We start from the raw sequence: 22630 nt of genomic DNA on the forward strand, positions 1-22630 counted from the left end.
AATGTTCTGCTGTATCATCGATGTTTAATGACCAGGTCTTGCATTGTTAGGTAATGTTCTGATGTATCATCGATGTTTAATGACCAGGTCTTGCATTGTTAGGTAATGTTCTGATGTATCATCGATGTTTAATGACCTTGTCTTGCATTGTTAGGTAATGTTCTGATGTATCATCGATGTTTAATGACCAGGTCTTGCATTGTTAGGTAATGTTAGGTATCATCGATGTTTAATGACCTCTTGCATTGTTAGGTAATGTTCTGCTGTATCATCGATGTTTAATGACCAGGTCTTGCATTGTTAGGTAATGTTCTGATGTATCATCAGTTTAATGACCTTGTCTTGCATTGTTAGGTAATGTTCTGATGTATCATCGATGTTTAATGACCTTGTCTTGCATTGTTAGGTAATGTTCTGATGTATCATCGATGTTTAATGACCAGGTCTTGCATTGTTAGGTAATGTTCTGATGTTTAATGACCAGGTCTTGCATTGTTAGGTAATGTTCTGCTGTATCATCGATGTTTAATGACCAGGTCTTGCATTGTTAGGTAATGTTCTGCTGTATCATCGATGTTTAATGACCTTGTCTTGCATTGTTAGGTAATGTTCTGCTGTATCATCGATGTTTAATGACCAGGTCTTGCATTGTTAGGTAATGTTCTGCTGTATCATCGATGTTTAATGACCTTGTCTTGCATTGTTAGGTAATGTTCTGATGTATCATCGATGTTTAATGACCAGGTCTTGCATTGTTAGGTAATGTTCTGATGTATCATCGATGTTTAATGACCAGGTCTTGCATTGTTAGGTAATGTTCTGCTGTATCATCGATGTTTAATGACCAGGTCTTGCATTGTTAGGTATTGTTCTGCTGTATCATCGATGTTTAATGACCAGGTCTTGCATTGTTAGGTAATGTTCTGCTGTATCATCGATGTTTAATGACCAGATCTTGCATTGTTAGGTAATGTTCTGATGTATCATGTTTAATGACCAGGTCTTGATGTTTAATGACCAGGTCTTGCATTGTTAGGTAATGTTCTGCTGTATCATCGATGTTTAATGACCAGTCTTGCATTGTTAGGTAATGTTCTGATGTATCATCGATGTTTAATGACCAGGTCTTGCATTGTTAGGTAATGTTCTGATGTATCATCGATGTTTAATGACCAGGTCTTGCATTGTTAGGTAATGTTCTGATGTATCATCGATGTTTAATGACCAGTCTTGCATTGTTAGGTAATGTTCTGCTGTATCATCGATGTTTAATGACCAGGTCTTGCATTGTTAGGTAATGTTCTGATGTATCATCGATGTTTAATGACCTTGTAAGGTAATGTTCTGATGTATCATCGATGTTTAATGACCAGGTCTTGCATTGTTAGGTAATGTTCTGATGTTTAATGACCAGGTCTTGCATTGTTAGGTAATGTTCTGCTGTATCATCGATGTTTAATGACCAGGTCTTGCATTGTTAGGTAATGTTCTGCTGTATCATCGATGTTTAATGACCTTGTCTTGCATTGTTAGGTAATGTTCTGCTGTATCATCGATGTTTAATGACCAGGTCTTGCATTGTTAGGTAATGTTCTGCTGTATCATCGATGTTTAATGACCTTGTCTTGCATTGTTAGGTAATGTTCTGATGTATCATCGAGGTCTTGCATGTTTAATGACCAGGTCTTGCATTGTTAGGTAATGTTCTGATGTATCATCGATGTTTAATGACCAGGTCTTGCATTGTTAGGTAATGTTCTGCTGTATCATCGATGTTTAATGACCAGGTCTTGCATTGTTAGGTAATGTTCTGCTGTATCATCGATGTTTAATGACCAGGTCTTGCATTGTTAGGTAATGTTCTGATGTATCATCGATGTTTAATGACCAGGTCTTGCATTGTTAGGTAATGTTCTGCTGTATCATCGATGTTTAATGACCAGCATTGTTAGGTAATGTTCTGATGTATCATCGATGTTTAATGACCAGTCTTGCATTGTTAGGTAATGTTCTGCTGTATCATCGATGTTTAATGACCAGGTCTTGCATTGTTAGGTAATGTTCTGATGTATCATCGATGTTTAATGACCTTGTCTTGCATTGTTAGGTAATGTTCTGATGTATCATCGATGTTTAATGACCAGGTCTTGCATTGTTAGGTAATGTTCTGCTGTATCATCGATGTTTAATGACCAGGTCTTGCATTGTTAGGTAATGTTCTGATGTATCATCGATGTTTAATGACCAGGTCTTGCATTGTTAGGTAATGTTCTGATGTATCATCGATGTTTAATGACCTTGTCTTGCATTGTTAGGTAATGTTCTGCTGTATCATTGATGTTTAATGACCAGGTCTTGCATTGTTAGGTAATGTTCTGATGTATCATCGATGTTTAATGACCAGGTCTTGCATTGTTAGGTAATGTTCTGCTGTATCATCGATGTTTAATGACCAGGTCTTGCATTGTTAGGTAATGTTCTGCTGTATCATCGATGTTTAATGACCAGGTCTTGCATTGTTAGGTAATGTTCTGATGTATCATCGATGTTTAATGACCTTGTCTTGCATTGTTAGGTAATGTTCTGCTGTATCATCGATGTTTAATGACCAGGTCTTGCATTGTTAGGTAATGTTCTGCTGTATCATCGATGTTTAATGACCAGGTCTTGCATTGTTAGGTAATGTTCTGATGTATCATCGATGTTTAATGACCTTGTCTTGCATTGTTAGGTAATGTTCTGCTGTATCATCGATGTTTAATGACCAGGTCTTGCATTGTTAGGTAATGTTCTGCTGTATCATCGATGTTTAATGACCTTGTCTTGCATTGTTAGGTAATGTTCTGATGCATCATCGATGTTTAATGACCAGGTCTTGCATTGTTAGGTAATGTTCTGATGTATCATTGATGTTTAATGACCAGGTCTTGCATTGTTAGGTAATGTTCTGATGTATCATCGATGTTTAATGACCAGGTCTTGCATTGTTAGGTAATGTTCTGATGCATCATCGATGTTTAATGACCAGGTCTTGCATTGTTAGGTAATGTTCTGATGTATCATCGATGTTTAATGACCAGGTCTTGCATTGTTAGGTAATGTTCTGATGTATCATCGATGTTTAATGACCTTGTCTTGCATTGTTAGGTAATGTTCTGATGTATCATCGATGTTTAATGACCAGGTCTTGCATTGTTAGGTAATGTTCTGATGTATCATCGATGTTTAATGACCAGGTCTTGCATTGTTAGGTAATGTTCTGCTGTATCATCGATGTTTAATGACCAGGTCTTGCATTGTTAGGTAATGTTCTGATGTATCATCGATGTTTAATGACCAGGTCTTGCATTGTTAGGTAATGTTCTGATGTATCATCGATGTTTAATGACCTTGTCTTGCATTGTTAGGTAATGTTCTGATGTATCATCGATGTTTAATGACCAGGTCTTGCATTGTTAGGTAATGTTCTGATGTATCATCGATGTTTAATGACCAGGTCTTGCATTGTTAGGTAATGTTCTGATCATCGTAATGACCAGGTCTTGCATTGTTAGGTAATGTTCTGATGTATCATCGATGTTTAATGACCTTGTCTTGCATTGTTAGGTAATGTTCTGATGTATCATCGATGTTTAATGACCTTGTCTTGCATTGTTAGGTAATGTTCTGATGTATCATCGTGTTTAATGACCAGGTCTTGCATGTTATAATGTTCTGATGTTTAATGACCAGGTCTTGCATTGTTAGGTAATGTTCTGCTGTATCATCGATGTTTAATGACCAGGTCTTGCATTGTTAGGTAATGTTCTGCTGTATCATCGATGTTTAATGACCTTGTCTTGCATTGTTAGGTAATGTTCTGCTGTATCATCGATGTTTAATGACCAGGTCTTGCATTGTTAGGTAATGTTCTGCTGTATCATCGATGTTTAATGACCTTGTCTTACATTGTTAGGTAATGTTCTGATGTATCATCGATGTTTAATGACCAGGTCTTGCATTGTTAGGTAATGTTCTGATGTTTAATGACCAGGTCTTGCATTGTTAGGTAATGTTCTGATGTATCATCAATGTTTAATGACCAGGTCTTGCATTGTTAGGTAATGTTCTGCTGTATCATCGATGTTTAATGACCATGTCTTGCATTGTTAGGTAATGTTCTGCTGTATCATCGATGTTTAATGACCAGGTCTTGCATTGTTAGGTAATGTTCTGCTGTATCATCGATGTTTAATGACCAGATCTTGCATTGTTAGGTAATGTTCTGATGTATCATCGATGTTTAATGACCAGGTCTTGCATTGTTAGGTAATGTTCTGCTGTATCATCACGATGTTTAATGACCTTGTCTTGCATTGTTAGGTAATGTTCTGCTGTATCATCGATGTTTAATGACCAGGTCTTGCATTGTTAGGTAATGTTCTGATGTATCATCGATGTTTAATGACCAGGTCTTGCATTGTTAGGTAATGTTCTGATGTATCATCGATGTTTAATGACCAGGTCTTGCATTGTTAGGTAATGTTCTGCTGTATCATCGATGTTTAATGACCTTGTCTTGCATTGTTAGGTAATGTTCTGCTGTATCATCGATGTTTAATGACCAGATCTTGCATTGTTAGGTAATGTTCTGATGTATCATCGATGTTTAATGACCAGGTCTTGCATTGTTAGGTAATGTTCTGCTGTATCATCGATGTTTAATGACCTTGTCTTGCATTGTTAGGTAATGTTCTGATGTATCATCGATGTTTAATGACCAGGTCTTGCATTGTTAGGTAATGTTCTGCTGTATCATCGATGTTTAATGACCAGGTCTTGCATTGTTAGGTAATGTTCTGATGTATCATCGATGTTTAATGACCTTGTCTTGCATTGTTAGGTAATGTTCTGATGTATCATCGATGTTTAATGACCAGGTCTTGCATTGTTAGGTAATGTTCTGCTGTATCATCGATGTTTAATGACCAGGTCTTGCATTGTTAGGTAATGTTCTGATGTATCATCGATGTTTAATGACCAGGTCTTGCATTGTTAGGTAATGTTCTGATGTATCATCGATGTTTAATGACCTTGTCTTGCATTGTTAGGTAATGTTCTGCTGTATCATCGATGTTTAATGACCAGGTCTTGCATTGTTAGGTAATGTTCTGATGTATCATCGATGTTTAATGACCAGGTCTTGCATTGTTAGGTAATGTTCTGCTGTATCATTGATGTTTAATGACCAGGTCTTGCATTGTTAGGTAATGTTCTGATGTATCATCGATGTTTAATGACCAGGTCTTGCATTGTTAGGTAATGTTCTGATGTATCATCGATGTTTAATGACCTCGTCTTGCATTGTTAGGTAATGTTCTGCTGTATCATCGATGTTTAATGACCAGGTCTTGCATTGTTAGGTAATGTTCTGCTGTATCATCAATGTTTAATGACCAGGTCTTGCATTGTTAGGTAATGTTCTGATGTATCATCGATGTTTAATGACCTTGTCTTGCATTGTTAGGTAATGTTCTGCTGTATCATCGATGTTTAATGACCAGGTCTTGCATTGTTAGGTAATGTTCTGCTGTATCATCGATGTTTAATGACCTTGTCTTGCATTGTTAGGTAATGTTCTGATGTATCATCGATGTTTAATGACCAGGTCTTGCATTGTTAGGTAATGTTCTGCTGTATCATCGATGTTTAATGACCAGGTCTTGCATTGTTAGGTAATGTTCTGATGTATCATCGATGTTTAATGACCAGGTCTTGCATTGTTAGGTAATGTTCTGATGTATCATCGATGTTTAATGACCTTGTCTTACATTGTTAGGTAATGTTCTGATGTATCATCGATGTTTAATGACCAGGTCTTGCATTGTTAGGTAATGTTCTGATGTATCATCGATGTTTAATGACCTTGTCTTGCATTGTTAGGTAATGTTCTGCTGTATCATCGATGTTTAATGACCAGGTATTGCATTGTTAGGTAATGTTCTGATGTATCATCGATGTTTAATGACCAGGTCTTGCATTGTTAGGTAATGTTCTGATGTATCATCGATGTTTAATGACCTTGTCTTGCATTGTTAGGTAATGTTCTGCTGTATCATCGATGTTTAATGACCAGGTATTGCATTGTTAGGTAATGTTCTGATGTATCATCGATGTTTAATGACCAGGTCTTGCATTGTTAGGTAATGTTCTGCTGTATCATTGATGTTTAATGACCAGGTCTTGCATTGTTAGGTAATGTTCTGATGTATCATCGATGTTTAATGACCAGGTCTTGCATTGTTAGGTAATGTTCTGATGTATCATCGATGTTTAATGACCAGTCTTGCATTGTTAGGTAATGTTCTGATGTATCATCGATGTTTAATGACCTTGTCTTGCATTGTTAGGTAATGTTCTGATGTATCATCGATGTTTAATGACCAGGTCTTGCATTGTTAGGTAATGTTCTGATGTATCATCGATGTTTAATGACCAGGTCTTGCATTGTTAGGTAATGTTCTGCTGTATCATCGATGTTTAATGACCTTGTCTTGCATTGTTAGGTAATGTTCTGATGTATCATCGATGTTTAATGATGTTTTAAATGTTCTGATGTTTAATGACCAGGTCTTGCATTGTTAGGTAATGTTCTGATGTATCATCAATGTTTAATGACCAGGTCTTGCATTGTTAGGTAATGTTCTGCTGTATCATCGATGTTTAATGACCATGTCTTGCATTGTTAGGTAATGTTCTGCTGTATCATCGATGTTTAATGACCAGGTCTTGCATTGTTAGGTAATGTTCTGCTGTATCATCGATGTTTAATGACCAGATCTTGCATTGTTAGGTAATGTTCTGATGTATCATCGATGTTTAATGACCAGGTCTTGCATTGTTAGGTAATGTTCTGATGTATCATCGATGTTTAATGACCTTGTCTTGCATTGTTAGGTAATGTTCTGCTGTATCATCGTATTTAATGACCAGATCTTGCATTGTTAGGTAATGTTCTGATGTATCATCGATGTTTAATGACCAGGTCTTGCATTGTTAGGTAATGTTCTGATGTATCATCGATGTTTAATGACCAGGTCTTGCATTGTTAGGTAATGTTCTGCTGTATCATCGATGTTTAATGACCTTGTCTTGCATTGTTAGGTAATGTTCTGCTGTATCATCGATGTTTAATGACCAGGTCTTGCATTGTTAGGTAATGTTCTGATGTATCATCGATGTTTAATGACCAGGTCTTGCATTGTTAGGTAATGTTCTGCTGTATCATCGATGTTTAATGACCTTGTCTTGCATTGTTAGGTAATGTTCTGATGTATCATCGATGTTTAATGACCAGGTCTTGCATTGTTAGGTAATGTTCTGCTGTATCATCGATGTTTAATGACCAGGTCTTGCATTGTTAGGTAATGTTCTGATGTATCATCGATGTTTAATGACCTTGTCTTGCATTGTTAGGTAATGTTCTGATGTATCATCGATGTTTAATGACCAGGTCTTGCATTGTTAGGTAATGTTCTGCTGTATCATCGATGTTTAATGACCAGGTCTTGCATTGTTAGGTAATGTTCTGATGTATCATCGATGTTTAATGACCAGGTCTTGCATTGTTAGGTAATGTTCTGATGTATCATCGATGTTTAATGACCTTGTCTTGCATTGTTAGGTAATGTTCTGCTGTATCATCGATGTTTAATGACCAGGTCTTGCATTGTTAGGTAATGTTCTGATGTATCATCGATGTTTAATGACCAGGTCTTGCATTGTTAGGTAATGTTCTGCTGTATCATTGATGTTTAATGACCAGGTCTTGCATTGTTAGGTAATGTTCTGATGTATCATCGATGTTTAATGACCAGGTCTTGCATTGTTAGGTAATGTTCTGATGTATCATCGATGTTTAATGACCTTGTCTTGCATTGTTAGGTAATGTTCTGCTGTATCATCGATGTTTAATGACCAGGTCTTGCATTGTTAGGTAATGTTCTGCTGTATCATCATGTTTAATGACCAGGTCTTGCATTGTTAGGTAATGTTCTGATGTATCATCGATGTTTAATGACCTTGTCTTGCATTGTTAGGTAATGTTCTGCTGTATCATCGATGTTTAATGACCAGGTCTTGCATTGTTAGGTAATGTTCTGCTGTATCATGTTTAATGACCTTGTCTTGCATTGTTAGGTAATGTTCTGATGTATCATCGATGTTTAATGACCAGGTCTTGCATTGTTAGGTAATGTTCTGATGTATCATTGATGTTTAATGACCAGGTCTTGCATTGTTAGGTAATGTTCTGATGTATCATCAATGACCAGGTCTTGCATTGTTAGGTAATGTTCTGATGCATCATCGATGTTTAATGACCAGGTCTTGCATTGTTAGGTAATGTTCTGATGTATCATCGATGTTTAATGACCAGGTCTTGCATTGTTAGGTAATGTTCTGATGTATCATCGATGTTTAATGACCTTGTCTTGCATTGTTAGGTAATGTTCTGATGTATCATCGATGTTTAATGACCTTGTCTTACATTGTTAGGTAATGTTCTGATGTATCATCGATGTTTAATGACCAGGTCTTGCATTGTTAGGTAATGTTCTGATGTATCATCGATGTTTAATGACCTTGTCTTGCATTGTTAGGTAATGTTCTGCTGTATCATCGATGTTTAATGACCAGGTCTTGCATTGTTAGGTAATGTTCTGATGTATCATCGATGTTTAATGACCTTGTCTTGCATTGTTAGGTAATGTTCTGATGTATCATCGATGTTTAATGACCTTGTCTTGCATTGTTAGGTAATGTTCTGATGTTTAATGACCAGGTCTTGCATTGTTAGGTAATGTTCTGCTGTATCATCGATGTTTAATGACCAGGTCTTGCATTGTTAGGTAATGTTCTGCTGTATCATCGATGTTTAATGACCAGGTCTTGCATTGTTAGGTAATGTTCTGCTGTATCATCGATGTTTAATGACCTTGTCTTGCATTGTTAGGTAATGTTCTGCTGTATCATCGATGTTTAATGACCAGGTCTTGCATTGTTAGGTAATGTTCTGCTGTATCATCGATGTTTAATGACCTTGTCTTACATTGTTAGGTAATGTTCTGATGTATCATCGATGTTTAATGACCAGGTCTTGCATTGTTAGGTAATGTTCTGATGTTTAATGACCAGGTCTTGCATTGTTAGGTAATGTTCTGATGTATCATCAATGTTTAATGACCAGGTCTTGCATTGTTAGGTAATGTTCTGCTGTATCATCGATGTTTAATGACCATGTCTTGCATTGTTAGGTAATGTTCTGCTGTATCATTGATGTTTAATGACCAGGTCTTGCATTGTTAGGTAATGTTCTGCTGTATCATCGATGTTTAATGACCAGATCTTGCATTGTTAGGTAATGTTCTGATGTATCATCGATGTTTACTGACCAGGTCTTGCATTGTTAGGTAATGTTCTGCTGTATCATCGATGTTTAATGACCTTATCTTGCATTGTTAGGTAATGTTCTGCTGTATCATCGATGTTTAATGACCATATCTTGCATTGTTAGGTAATGTTCTGATGTATCATCGATGTTTAATGACCAGGTCTTGCATTGTTAGGTAATGTTCTGATGTATCATCAATGTTTAATGACCAGGTCTTGCATTGTTAGGTAATGTTCTGCTGTATCATCGATGTTTAATGACCAGATCTTGCATTGTTAGGTAATGTTCTGATGTATCATCGATGTTTAATGACCAGGTCTTGCATTGTTAGGTAATGTTCTGCTGTATCATCGATGTTTAATGACCTTGTCTTGCATTGTTAGGTAATGTTCTGCTGTATCATCGATGTTTAATGACCAGGTCTTGCATTGTTAGGTAATGTTCTGCTGTATCATCGATGTTTAATGACCAGGTCTTGCATTGTTAGGTAATGTTCTGATGTATCATCGATGTTTAATGACCAGGTCTTGCATTGTTAGGTAATGTTCTGATGTATCATCGATGTTTAATGACCTTGTCTTGCATTGTTAGGTAATGTTCTGCTGTATCATCGATGTTTAATGACCAGGTCTTGCATTGTTAGGTAATGTTCTGCTGTATCATCGATGTTTAATGACCAGGTCTTGCATTGTTAGGTAATGTTCTGATGTATCATCGATGTTTAATGACCAGGTCTTGCATTGTTAGGTAATGTTCTGATGTATCATCGATGTTTAATGACCTTGTCTTGCATTGTTAGGTAATGTTCTGCTGTATCATCGATGTTTAATGACCAGGTCTTGCATTGTTAGGTAATGTTCTGATGTATCATCGATGTTTAATGACCTTGTCTTGCATTGTTAGGTAATGTTCTGCTGTATCATCAATGTTTAATGACCAGGTCTTGCATTGTTAGGTAATGTTCTGATGTATCATCGATGTTTAATGACCTTGTCTTGCATTGTTAGGTAATGTTCTGCTGTATCATCGATGTTTAATGACCAGGTCTTGCATTGTTAGGTAATGTTCTGCTGTATCATCAATGTTTAATGACCTTGTCTTGCATTGTTAGGTAATGTTCTGATGTATCATCGATGTTTAATGACCTTGTCTTGCTTTGTTAGGTAATGTTCTGCTGTATCATCGATGTTTAATGACCTTGTCTTGCATTGTTAGGTAATGTTCTGATGTATCATCGATGTTTAATGACCTTGTCTTGCATTGTTAGGTAATGTTCTGATGTATCATCGATGTTTAATGACCTTGTCTTGCATTGTTAGGTAATGTTCTGATGTATCATCAATGTTTAATGACCTCGTCTTGCATTGTTAGGTAATGTTCTGATGTATCAGGTCTTGATGTTTAATGACCCTTGTCTTGCATTGTTAGGTAATGTTCTGATGTATCATCAATGTTTAATGTTTAATGACATCGATGTTTAATGACCTTGTCTTGCATTGTTAGGTAATGTTCTGCTGTATCATCGATGTTTAATGACCAGGTCTTGCATTGTTAGGTAATGTTCTGATGTATCATCGATGTTTAATGACCTTGTCTTGCATTGTTAGGTAATGTTCTGATGTATCATCGATGTTTAATGACCAGGTCTTGCATTGTTAGGTAATGTTCTGATGTATCATCGATGTTTAATGACCTTGTCTTGCATTGTTAGGTAATGTTCTGCTGTATCATCGATGTTTAATGACCAGGTCTTGCATTGTTAGGTAATGTTCTGATGTATCATCGATGTTTAATGACCTTGTCTTGCATTGTTAGGTAATGTTCTGATGTATCATCGATGTTTAATGACCAGGTCTTGCATTGTTAGGTAATGTTCTGATGTATCATCGATGTTTAATGACCAGGTCTTGCATTGTTAGGTAATGTTCTGATGTATCATCGATGTTTAATGACCAGGTCTTGCATTGTTAGGTAATGTTCTGATGTATCATCGATGTTTAATGACCAGGTCTTGCATTGTTAGGTAATGTTCTGATGTATCATCGATGTTTAATGACCAGGTCTTGCATTGTTAGGTAATGTTCTGATGTATCATCGATGTTTAATGACCTTGTCTTGCATTGTTAGGTAATGTTCTGATGTATCATCGATGTTTAATGACCTTGTCTTGCATTGTTAGGTAATGTTCTGATGTATCATCGATGTTTAATGACCAGGTCTTGCATTGTTAGGTAATGTTCTGATGTATCATTGTTTAATGACCTTGTCTTGCATTGTTAGGTAATGTTCTGCTGTATCATCGATGTTTAATGACCAGGTCTTGCATTGTTAGGTAATGTTCTGATGTATCATCGATGTTTAATGACCTTGTCTTGCATTGTTAGGTAATGTTCTGATGTATCATCGATGTTTAATGACCTGTCTTGCATTGTTAGGTAATGTTCTGATGTTTAATGACCAGGTCTTGCATTGTTAGGTAATGTTCTGCTGTATCATCGATGTTTAATGACCAGGTCTTGCATTGTTAGGTAATGTTCTGCTGTATCATCGATGTTTAATGACCAGGTCTTGCATTGTTAGGTAATGTTCTGCTGTATCATCGATGTTTAATGACCAGGTCTTGCATTGTTAGGTAATGTTCTGCTGTATCATCGATGTTTAATGACCAGTCTTGCATTGTTAGGTAATGTTCTGCTGTATCATCGATGTTTAATGACCAGGTCTTGCATTGTTAGGTAATGTTCTGCTGTATCATCGATGTTTAATGACCTTGTCTTGCATTGTTAGGTAATGTTCTGATGTATCATCGATGTTTAATGACCAGGTCTTGCATTGTTAGGTAATGTTCTGATGTTTAATGACCAGGTCTTGCATTGTTAGGTAATGACATCAGGTCTTGCATTGTTAGGTAATGTTCTGATGTATCATCGATGTTTAATGACCAGGTCTTGCATTGTTAGGTAATGTTCTGCTGTATCATCGATGTTTAATGACCAGGTCTTGCATTGTTAGGTAATGTTCTGCTGTATCATCGATGTTTAATGACCAGGTCTTGCATTGTTAGGTAATGTTCTGATGTATCATCGATGTTTAATGACCAGGTCTTGCATTGTTAGGTAATGTTCTGATGTATCATCGATGTTTAATGACCTTGTCTTGCATTGTTAGGTAATGTTCTGCTGTATCATCGATGTTTAATGACCAGGTCTTGCATTGTTAGGTAATGTTCTGATGTATCATCGATGTTTAATGACCAGGTCTTGCATTGTTAGGTAATGTTCTGATGTATCATCGATGTTTAATGACCAGGTCTTGCATTGTTAGGTAATGTTCTGATGTATCATCGATGTTTAATGACCAGGTCTTGCATTGTTAGGTAATGTTCTGATGTTTAATGTATCTTGCATGTTTAATGATCCGATGTTTAATGACCAGGTCTTGCATTGTTAGGTAATGTTCTGCTGTATCATCGATGTTTAATGACCAGGTCTTGCATTGTTAGGTAATGTTCTGCTGTATCATCGATGTTTAATGACCAGGTCTTGCATTGTTAGGTAATGTTCTGATGTATCATCGATGTTTAATGACCAGGTCTTGCATTGTTAGGTAATGTTCTGCTGTATCATTGTTTAATGACCAGGTCTTGCATTGTTAGGTAATGTTCTGCTGTATCATCGATGTTTAATGACCTTGTCTTGCATTGTTAGGTAATGTTCTGATGTATCATCGATGTTTAATGACCAGGTCTTGCATTGTTAGGTAATGTTCTGATGTATCATTGATGTTTAATGACCAGGTCTTGCATTGTTAGGTAATGTTCTGATGTATCATCGATGTTTAATGACCAGGTCTTGCATTGTTAGGTAATGTTCTGATGCATCATCGATGTTTAATGACCAGGTCTTGCATTGTTAGGTAATGTTCTGATGTATCATCGATGTTTAATGACCAGGTCTTGCATTGTTAGGTAATGTTCTGATGTATCATCGATGTTTAATGACCTTGTCTTGCATTGTTAGGTAATGTTCTGATGTATCATCGATGTTTAATGACCTTGTCTTGCATTGTTAGGTAATGTTCTGATGTATCATCGATGTTTAATGACCAGGTCTTGCATTGTTAGGTAATGTTCTGATGTATCATCGATGTTTAATGACCTTGTCTTGCATTGTTAGGTAATGTTCTGCTGTATCATCGATGTTTAATGACCAGGTCTTGCATTGTTAGGTAATGTTCTGATGTATCATCGATGTTTAATGACCTTGTCTTGCATTGTTAGGTAATGTTCTGATGTATCATCGATGTTTAATGACCTTGTCTTGCATTGTTAGGTAATGTTCTGATGTTTAATGACCAGGTCTTGCATTGTTAGGTAATGTTCTGCTGTATCATCGATGTTTAATGACCAGGTCTTGCATTGTTAGGTAATGTTCTGCTGTATCATCGATGTTTAATGACCAGGTCTTGCATTGTTAGGTAATGTTCTGCTGTATCATCGATGTTTAATGACCTTGTCTTGCATTGTTAGGTAATGTTCTGCTGTATCATCGATGTTTAATGACCAGGTCTTGCATTGTTAGGTAATGTTCTGCTGTATCATCGATGTTTAATGACCTTGTCTTACATTGTTAGGTAATGTTCTGATGTATCATCGATGTTTAATGACCAGGTCTTGCATTGTTAGGTAATGTTCTGATGTTTAATGACCAGGTCTTGCATTGTTAGGTAATGTTCTGATGTATCATCAATGTTTAATGACCAGGTCTTGCATTGTTAGGTAATGTTCTGCTGTATCATCGATGTTTAATGACCATGTCTTGCATTGTTAGGTAATGTTCTGCTGTATCATTGATGTTTAATGACCAGGTCTTGCATTGTTAGGTAATGTTCTGCTGTATCATCGATGTTTAATGACCAGATCTTGCATTGTTAGGTAATGTTCTGATGTATCATCGATGTTTAATGACCAGGTCTTGCATTGTTAGGTAATGTTCTGCTGTATCATCGATGTTTAATGACCTTGTCTTGCATTGTTAGGTAATGTTCTGCTGTATCATCGATGTTTAATGACCAGGTCTTGCATTGTTAGGTAATGTTCTGATGTATCATCGATGTTTAATGACCAGGTCTTGCATTGTTAGGTAATGTTCTGATGTATCATCAATGTTTAATGACCAGGTCTTGCATTGTTAGGTAATGTTCTGCTGTATCATCGATGTTTAATGACCTTGTCTTGCATTGTTAGGTAATGTTCTGCTGTATCATCGATGTTTAATGACCAGGTCTTGCATTGTTAGGTAATGTTCTGATGTATCATCGATGTTTAATGACCAGGTCTTGCATTGTTAGGTAATGTTCTGCTGTATCATCGATGTTTAATGACCAGGTCTTGCATTGTTAGGTAATGTTCTGCTGTATCATCGATGTTTAATGACCAGGTCTTGCATTGTTAGGTAATGTTCTGATGTATCATCGATGTTTAATGACCAGGTCTTGCATTGTTAGGTAATGTTCTGATGTATCATCGATGTTTAATGACCTTGTCTTGCATTGTTAGGTAATGTTCTGCTGTATCATCGATGTTTAATGACCAGGTCTTGCATTGTTAGGTAATGTTCTGCTGTATCATCGATGTTTAATGACCAGGTCTTGCATTGTTAGGTAATGTTCTGATGTATCATCGATGTTTAATGACCAGGTCTTGCATTGTTAGGTAATGTTCTGATGTATCATCGATGTTTAATGACCTTGTCTTGCATTGTTAGGTAATGTTCTGCTGTATCATCGATGTTTAATGACCAGGTCTTGCATTGTTAGGTAATGTTCTGATGTATCATCGATGTTTAATGACCTTGTCTTGCATTGTTAGGTAATGTTCTGATGTATCATCGATGTTTAATGACCAGGTCTTGCATTGTTAGGTAATGTTCTGATGTATCATCGATGTTTAATGACCTTGTCTTGCATTGTTAGGTAATGTTCTGCTGTATCATCGATGTTTAATGACCAGGTCTTGCATTGTTAGGTAATGTTCTGATGTATCATCGATGTTTAATGACCAGGTCTTGCATTGTTAGGTAATGTTCTGATGTATCATCGATGTTTAATGACCAGGTCTTGCATTGTTAGGTAATGTTCTGCTGTATCATCGATGTTTAATGACCAGGTCTTGCATTGTTAGGTAATGTTCTGATGTATCATCGATGTTTAATGACCAGGTCTTGCATTGTTAGGTAATGTTCTGATGTATCATCGATGTTTAATGACCTTGTCTTGCATTGTTAGGTAATGTTCTGCTGTATCATCGATGTTTAATGACCAGGTCTTGCATTGTTAGGTAATGTTCTGATGTATCATCGATGTTTAATGACCTTGTCTTGCATTGTTAGGTAATGTTCTGCTGTATCATCGATGTTTAATGACCAGGTCTTGCATTGTTAGGTAATGTTCTGATGTATCATCGATGTTTAATGACCTTGTCTTGCATTGTTAGGTAATGTTCTGCTGTATCATCGATGTTTAATGACCAGGTCTTGCATTGTTAGGTAATGTTCTGCTGTATCATCGATGTTTAATGACCTTGTCTTGCATTGTTAGGTAATGTTCTGATGTATCATCGATGTTTAATGACCTTGTCTTGCTTTGTTAGGTAATGTTCTGCTGTATCATCGATGTTTAATGACCTTGTCTTGCATTGTTAGGTAATGTTCTGATGTATCATCGATGTTTAATGACCTTGTCTTGCATTGTTAGGTAATGTTCTGATGTATCATCGATGTTTAATGACCTTGTCTTGCATTGTTAGGTAATGTTCTGATGTATCATCGATGTTTAATGACCTTGTCTTGCATTGTTAGGTAATGTTCTGATGTATCATCAATGTTTAATGACCAGGTCTTGCATTGTTAGGTAATGTTCTGCTGTATCATCGATGTTTAATGACCAGGTCTTGCATTGTTAGGTAATGTTCTGCTGTATCATCGATGTTTAATGACCAGGTCTTGCATTGTTAGGTAATGTTCTGATGTATCATCGATGTTTAATGACCAGGTCTTGCATTGTTAGGTAATGTTCTGATGTATCATCGATGTTTAATGACCAGGTCTTGCATTGTTAGGTAATGTTCTGCTGTATCATCGATGTTTAATGACCAGGTCTTGCATTGTTAGGTAATGTTCTGATGTATCATCGATGTTTAATGACCAGGTCTTGCATTGTTAGGTAATGTTCTGATGTATCATCGATGTTTAATGACCTTGTCTTACATTGTTAGGTAATGTTCTGATGTATCATCGATGTTTAATGACCAGGTCTTGCATTGTTAGGTAATGTTCTGATGTTTAATGACCAGGTCTTGCATTGTTAGGTAATGTTCTGCTGTATCATCGATGTTTAATGACCAGGTCTTGCATTGTTAGGTAATGTTCTGCTGTATCATCGATGTTTAATGACCAGGTCTTGCATTGTTAGGTAATGTTCTGATGTATCATCGATGTTTAATGACCAGGTCTTGCATTGTTAGGTAATGTTCTGATGTATCATCGATGTTTAATGACCTTGTCTTGCATTGTTAGGTAATGTTCTGATGTATCATCGATGTTTAATGACCAGGTCTTGCATTGTTAGGTAATGTTCTGCTGTATCATCGATGTTTAATGACCTTGTCTTGCATTGTTAGGTAATGTTCTGATGTATCATCAATGTTTAATGACCAGGTCTTGCATTGTTAGGTAATGTTCTGATGTATCATTGATGTTTAATGACCAGGTCTTGCATTGTTAGGTAATGTTCTGATGTATCATCGATGTTTAATGACCAGGTCTTGCATTGTTAGGTAATGTTCTGATGCATCATCGATGTTTAATGACCAGGTCTTGCATTGTTAGGTAATGTTCTGATGTATCATCGATGTTTAATGACCAGGTCTTGCATTGTTAGGTAATGTTCTGATGTATCATCGATGTTTAATGACCTTGTCTTGCATTGTTAGGTAATGTTCTGATGTATCATCGATGTTTAATGACCTTGTCTTACATTGTTAGGTAATGTTCTGATGTATCATCGATGTTTAATGACCTTGTCTTACATTGTTAGGTAATGTTCTGATGTATCATCGATGTTTAATGACCTTGTCTTGCATTGTTAGGTAATGTTCTGCTGTATCATCGATGTTTAATGACCAGGTCTTGCATTGTTAGGTAATGTTCTGATGTATCATCGATGTTTAATGACCTTGTCTTGCATTGTTAGGTAATGTTCTGATGTATCATCGATGTTTAATGACCTTGTCTTGCATTGTTAGGTAATGTTCTGATGTTTAATGACCAGGTCTTGCATTGTTAGGTAATGTTCTGCTGTATCATCGATGTTTAATGACCAGGTCTTGCATTGTTAGGTAATGTTCTGCTGTATCATCGATGTTTAATGACCAGGTCTTGCATTGTTAGGTAATGTTCTGCTGTATCATCGATGTTTAATGACCTTGTCTTGCATTGTTAGGTAATGTTCTGCTGTATCATCGATGTTTAATGACCAGGTCTTGCATTGTTAGGTAATGTTCTGCTGTATCATCGATGTTTAATGACCTTGTCTTACATTGTTAGGTAATGTTCTGATGTATCATCGATGTTTAATGACCAGGTCTTGCATTGTTAGGTAATGTTCTGATGTTTAATGACCAGGTCTTGCATTGTTAGGTAATGTTCTGATGTATCATCAATGTTTAATGACCAGGTCTTGCATTGTTAGGTAATGTTCTGCTGTATCATCGATGTTTAATGACCATGTCTTGCATTGTTAGGTAATGTTCTGCTGTATCATTGATGTTTAATGACCAGGTCTTGCATTGTTAGGTAATGTTCTGCTGTATCATCGATGTTTAATGACCAGATCTTGCATTGTTAGGTAATGTTCTGATGTATCATCGATGTTTAATGACCAGGTCTTGCATTGTTAGGTAATGTTCTGCTGTATCATCGATGTTTAATGACCTTGTCTTGCATTGTTAGGTAATGTTCTGCTGTATCATCGATGTTTAATGACCAGGTCTTGCATTGTTAGGTAATGTTCTGATGTATCATCGATGTTTAATGACCAGGTCTTGCATTGTTAGGTAATGTTCTGATGTATCATCAATGTTTAATGACCAGGTCTTGCATTGTTAGGTAATGTTCTGCTGTATCATCGATGTTTAATGACCTTGTCTTGCATTGTTAGGTAATGTTCTGATGTATCATCGATGTTTAATGACCAGATCTTGCATTGTTAGGTAATGTTCTGATGTATCATCGATGTTTAATGACCAGGTCTTGCATTGTTAGGTAATGTTCTGCTGTATCATCGATGTTTAATGACCAGGTCTTGCATTGTTAGGTAATGTTCTGCTGTATCATCGATGTTTAATGACCAGGTCTTGCATTGTTAGGTAATGTTCTGATGTATCATCGATGTTTAATGACCAGGTCTTGCATTGTTAGGTAATGTTCTGATGTATCATCGATGTTTAATGACCTTGTCTTGCATTGTTAGGTAATGTTCTGCTGTATCATCGATGTTTAATGACCAGGTCTTGCATTGTTAGGTAATGTTCTGCTGTATCATCGATGTTTAATGACCAGGTCTTGCATTGTTAGGTAATGTTCTGATGTATCATCGATGTTTAATGACCAGGTCTTGCATTGTTAGGTAATGTTCTGATGTATCATCGATGTTTAATGACCTTGTCTTGCATTGTTAGGTAATGTTCTGCTGTATCATCGATGTTTAATGACCAGGTCTTGCATTGTTAGGTAATGTTCTGATGTATCATCGATGTTTAATGACCTTGTCTTGCATTGTTAGGTAATGTTCTGATGTATCATCGATGTTTAATGACCTTGTCTTGCATTGTTAGGTAATGTTCTGATGTTTAATGACCAGGTCTTGCATTGTTAGGTAATGTTCTGCTGTATCATCGATGTTTAATGACCAGGTCTTGCATTGTTAGGTAATGTTCTGCTGTATCATCGATGTTTAATGACCAGGTCTTGCATTGTTAGGTAATGTTCTGCTGTATCATCGATGTTTAATGACCTTGTCTTGCATTGTTAGGTAATGTTCTGCTGTATCATCGATGTTTAATGACCAGGTCTTGCATTGTTAGGTAATGTTCTGCTGTATCATCGATGTTTAATGACCTTGTCTTACATTGTTAGGTAATGTTCTGATGTATCATCGATGTTTAATGACCAGGTCTTGCATTGTTAGGTAATGTTCTGATGTTTAATGACCAGGTCTTGCATTGTTAGGTAATGTTCTGATGTATCATCAATGTTTAATGACCAGGTCTTGCATTGTTAGGTAATGTTCTGCTGTATCATCGATGTTTAATGACCATGTCTTGCATTGTTAGGTAATGTTCTGCTGTATCATTGATGTTTAATGACCAGGTCTTGCATTGTTAGGTAATGTTCTGCTGTATCATCGATGTTTAATGACCAGATCTTGCATTGTTAGGTAATGTTCTGATGTATCATCGATGTTTAATGACCAGGTCTTGCATTGTTAGGTAATGTTCTGCTGTATCATCGATGTTTAATGACCTTGTCTTGCATTGTTAGGTAATGTTCTGCTGTATCATCGATGTTTAATGACCAGATCTTGCATTGTTAGGTAATGTTCTGATGTATCATCGATGTTTAATGACCAGGTCTTGCATTGTTAGGTAATGTTCTGATGTATCATCAATGTTTAATGACCAGGTCTTGCATTGTTAGGTAATGTTCTGCTGTATCATCAATGTTTAATGACCTTGTCTTGCATTGTTAGGTAATGTTCTGCTGTATCATCGATGTTTAATGACCAGATCTTGCATTGTTAGGTAATGTTCTGATGTATCATCGATGTTTAATGACCAGGTCTTGCATTGTTAGGTAATGTTCTGCTGTATCATCGATGTTTAATGACCTTGTCTTGCATTGTTAGGTAATGTTCTGCTGTATCATCGATGTTTAATGACCAGGTCTTGCATTGTTAGGTAATGTTCTGCTGTATCATCGATGTTTAATGACCAGGTCTTGCATTGTTAGGTAATGTTCTGATGTATCATCGATGTTTAATGACCTTGTCTTGCATTGTTAGGTAATGTTCTGCTGTATCATCGATGTTTAATGACCAGGTCTTGCATTGTTAGGTAATGTTCTGATGTATCATCGATGTTTAATGACCAGGTCTTGCATTGTTAGGTAATGTTCTGATGTATCATCGATGTTTAATGACCAGGTCTTGCATTGTTAGGTAATGTTCTGATGTATCATCGATGTTTAATGACCTTGTCTTGCATTGTTAGGTAATGTTCTGCTGTATCATCGATGTTTAATGACCAGGTCTTGCATTGTTAGGTAATGTTCTGATGTATCATCGATGTTTAATGACCTTGTCTTGCATTGTTAGGTAATGTTCTGCTGTATCATCGATGTTTAATGACCAGGTCTTGCATTGTTAGGTAATGTTCTGATGTATCATCGATGTTTAATGACCTTGTCTTGCATTGTTAGGTAATGTTCTGCTGTATCATCGATGTTTAATGACCAGGTCTTGCATTGTTAGGTAATGTTCTGATGTATCATCGATGTTTAATGACCTTGTCTTGCATTGTTAGGTAATGTTCTGCTGTATCATCGATGTTTAATGACCAGGTCTTGCATTGTTAGGTAATGTTCTGCTGTATCATCGATGTTTAATGACCAGGTCTTGCATTGTTAGGTAATGTTCTGATGTATCATCGATGTTTAATGACCAGGTCTTGCATTGTTAGGTAATGTTCTGATGTATCATCGATGTTTAATGACCTTGTCTTGCATTGTTAGGTAATGTTCTGCTGTATCATCGATGTTTAATGACCAGGTCTTGCATTGTTAGGTAATGTTCTGATGTATCATCGATGTTTAATGACCTTGTCTTGCATTGTTAGGTAATGTTCTGCTGTATCATCGATGTTTAATGACCAGGTCTTGCATTGTTAGGTAATGTTCTGATGTATCATTGATGTTTAATGACCTTGTCTTGCATTGTTAGGTAATGTTCTGCTGTATCATCGATGTTTAATGACCAGGTCTTGCATTGTTAGGTAATGTTCTGCTGTATCATCAATGTTTAATGACCTTGTCTTGCATTGTTAGGTAATGTTCTGATGTATCATCGATGTTTAATGACCTTGTCTTGCTTTGTTAGGTAATGTTCTGCTGTATCATCGATGTTTAATGACCTTGTCTTGCATTGTTAGGTAATGTTCTGATGTATCATCGATGTTTAATGACCTTGTCTTGCTTTGTTAGGTAATGTTCTGATGTATCATCGATGTTTAATGACCTTGTCTTGCATTGTTAGGTAATGTTCTGATGTATCATCGATGTTTAATGACCTTGTCTTGCATTGTTAGGTAATGTTCTGATGTATCATCAATGTTTAATGACCTTGTCTTGCATTGTTAGGTAATGTTCTGCTGTATCATCGATGTTTAATGACCAGGTCTTGCATTGTTAGGTAATGTTCTGCTGTATCATCGATGTTTAATGACCAGGTCTTGCATTGTTAGGTAATGTTCTGCTGTATCATCGATGTTTAATGACCAGGTCTTGCATTGTTAGGTAATGTTCTGATGTATCATCGATGTTTAATGACCAGGTCTTGCATTGTTAGGTAATGTTCTGCTGTATCATCGATGTTTAATGACCAGGTCTTGCATTGTTAGGTAATGTTCTGCTGTATCATCGATGTTTAATGACCAGGTCTTGCATTGTTAGGTAATGTTCTGCTGTATCATCGATGTTTAATGACCAGGTCTTGCATTGTTAGGTAATGTTCTGCTGTATCATCGATGTTTAATGACCAGGTCTTGCATTGTTAGGTAATGTTCTGCTGTATCATCGATGTTTAATGACCAGGTCTTGCATTGTTAGGTAATGTTCTGATGTATCATCGATGTTTAATGACCAGGTCTTGCATTGTTAGGTAATGTTCTGCTGTATCATCGATGTTTAATGACCAGGTCTTGCATTGTTAGGTAATGTTCTGCTGTATCATCGATGTTTAATGACCAGGTCTTGCATTGTTAGGTAATGTTCTGCTGTATCATCGATGTTTAATGACCAGGTCTTGCATTGTTAGGTAATGTTCTGCTGTATCATCGATGTTTAATGACCAGGTCTTGCATTGTTAGGT

The 22630-nt window shown here is 36.5% G+C and overlaps 1 protein-coding gene and 1 long non-coding RNA gene across 7 annotated transcripts in view; both read right to left on the reverse strand.

The window, feature by feature from the left end:
- LOC118376202 (receptor-type tyrosine-protein phosphatase alpha-like) overlaps positions 1–22630 on the reverse strand; it is a 104461-nt gene that overhangs the window by 36168 nt on the left and 45663 nt on the right. The gene's annotated exons all lie outside the window — the stretch shown is intronic.
- On the reverse strand, positions 367–21916 carry LOC127910371 (uncharacterized). Of its 2 annotated transcripts, none has more exons than XR_008074559.1 (3): positions 21831–21916; positions 16686–17090; positions 367–689 (listed from the first exon to the last, which is right to left on the reverse strand). It is a non-coding gene; the product is annotated as an uncharacterized LOC127910371 (long non-coding RNA). The 2 variants fall into 2 exon arrangements; XR_008074560.1 differs by lacking the exon at positions 367–689 and adding an exon at positions 1342–1619.

Source organism: Oncorhynchus keta, chromosome 21, assembly GCF_023373465.1.
Source record: "Oncorhynchus keta strain PuntledgeMale-10-30-2019 chromosome 21, Oket_V2, whole genome shotgun sequence".
Taxonomy (NCBI): domain Eukaryota; kingdom Metazoa; phylum Chordata; class Actinopteri; order Salmoniformes; family Salmonidae; genus Oncorhynchus; species Oncorhynchus keta.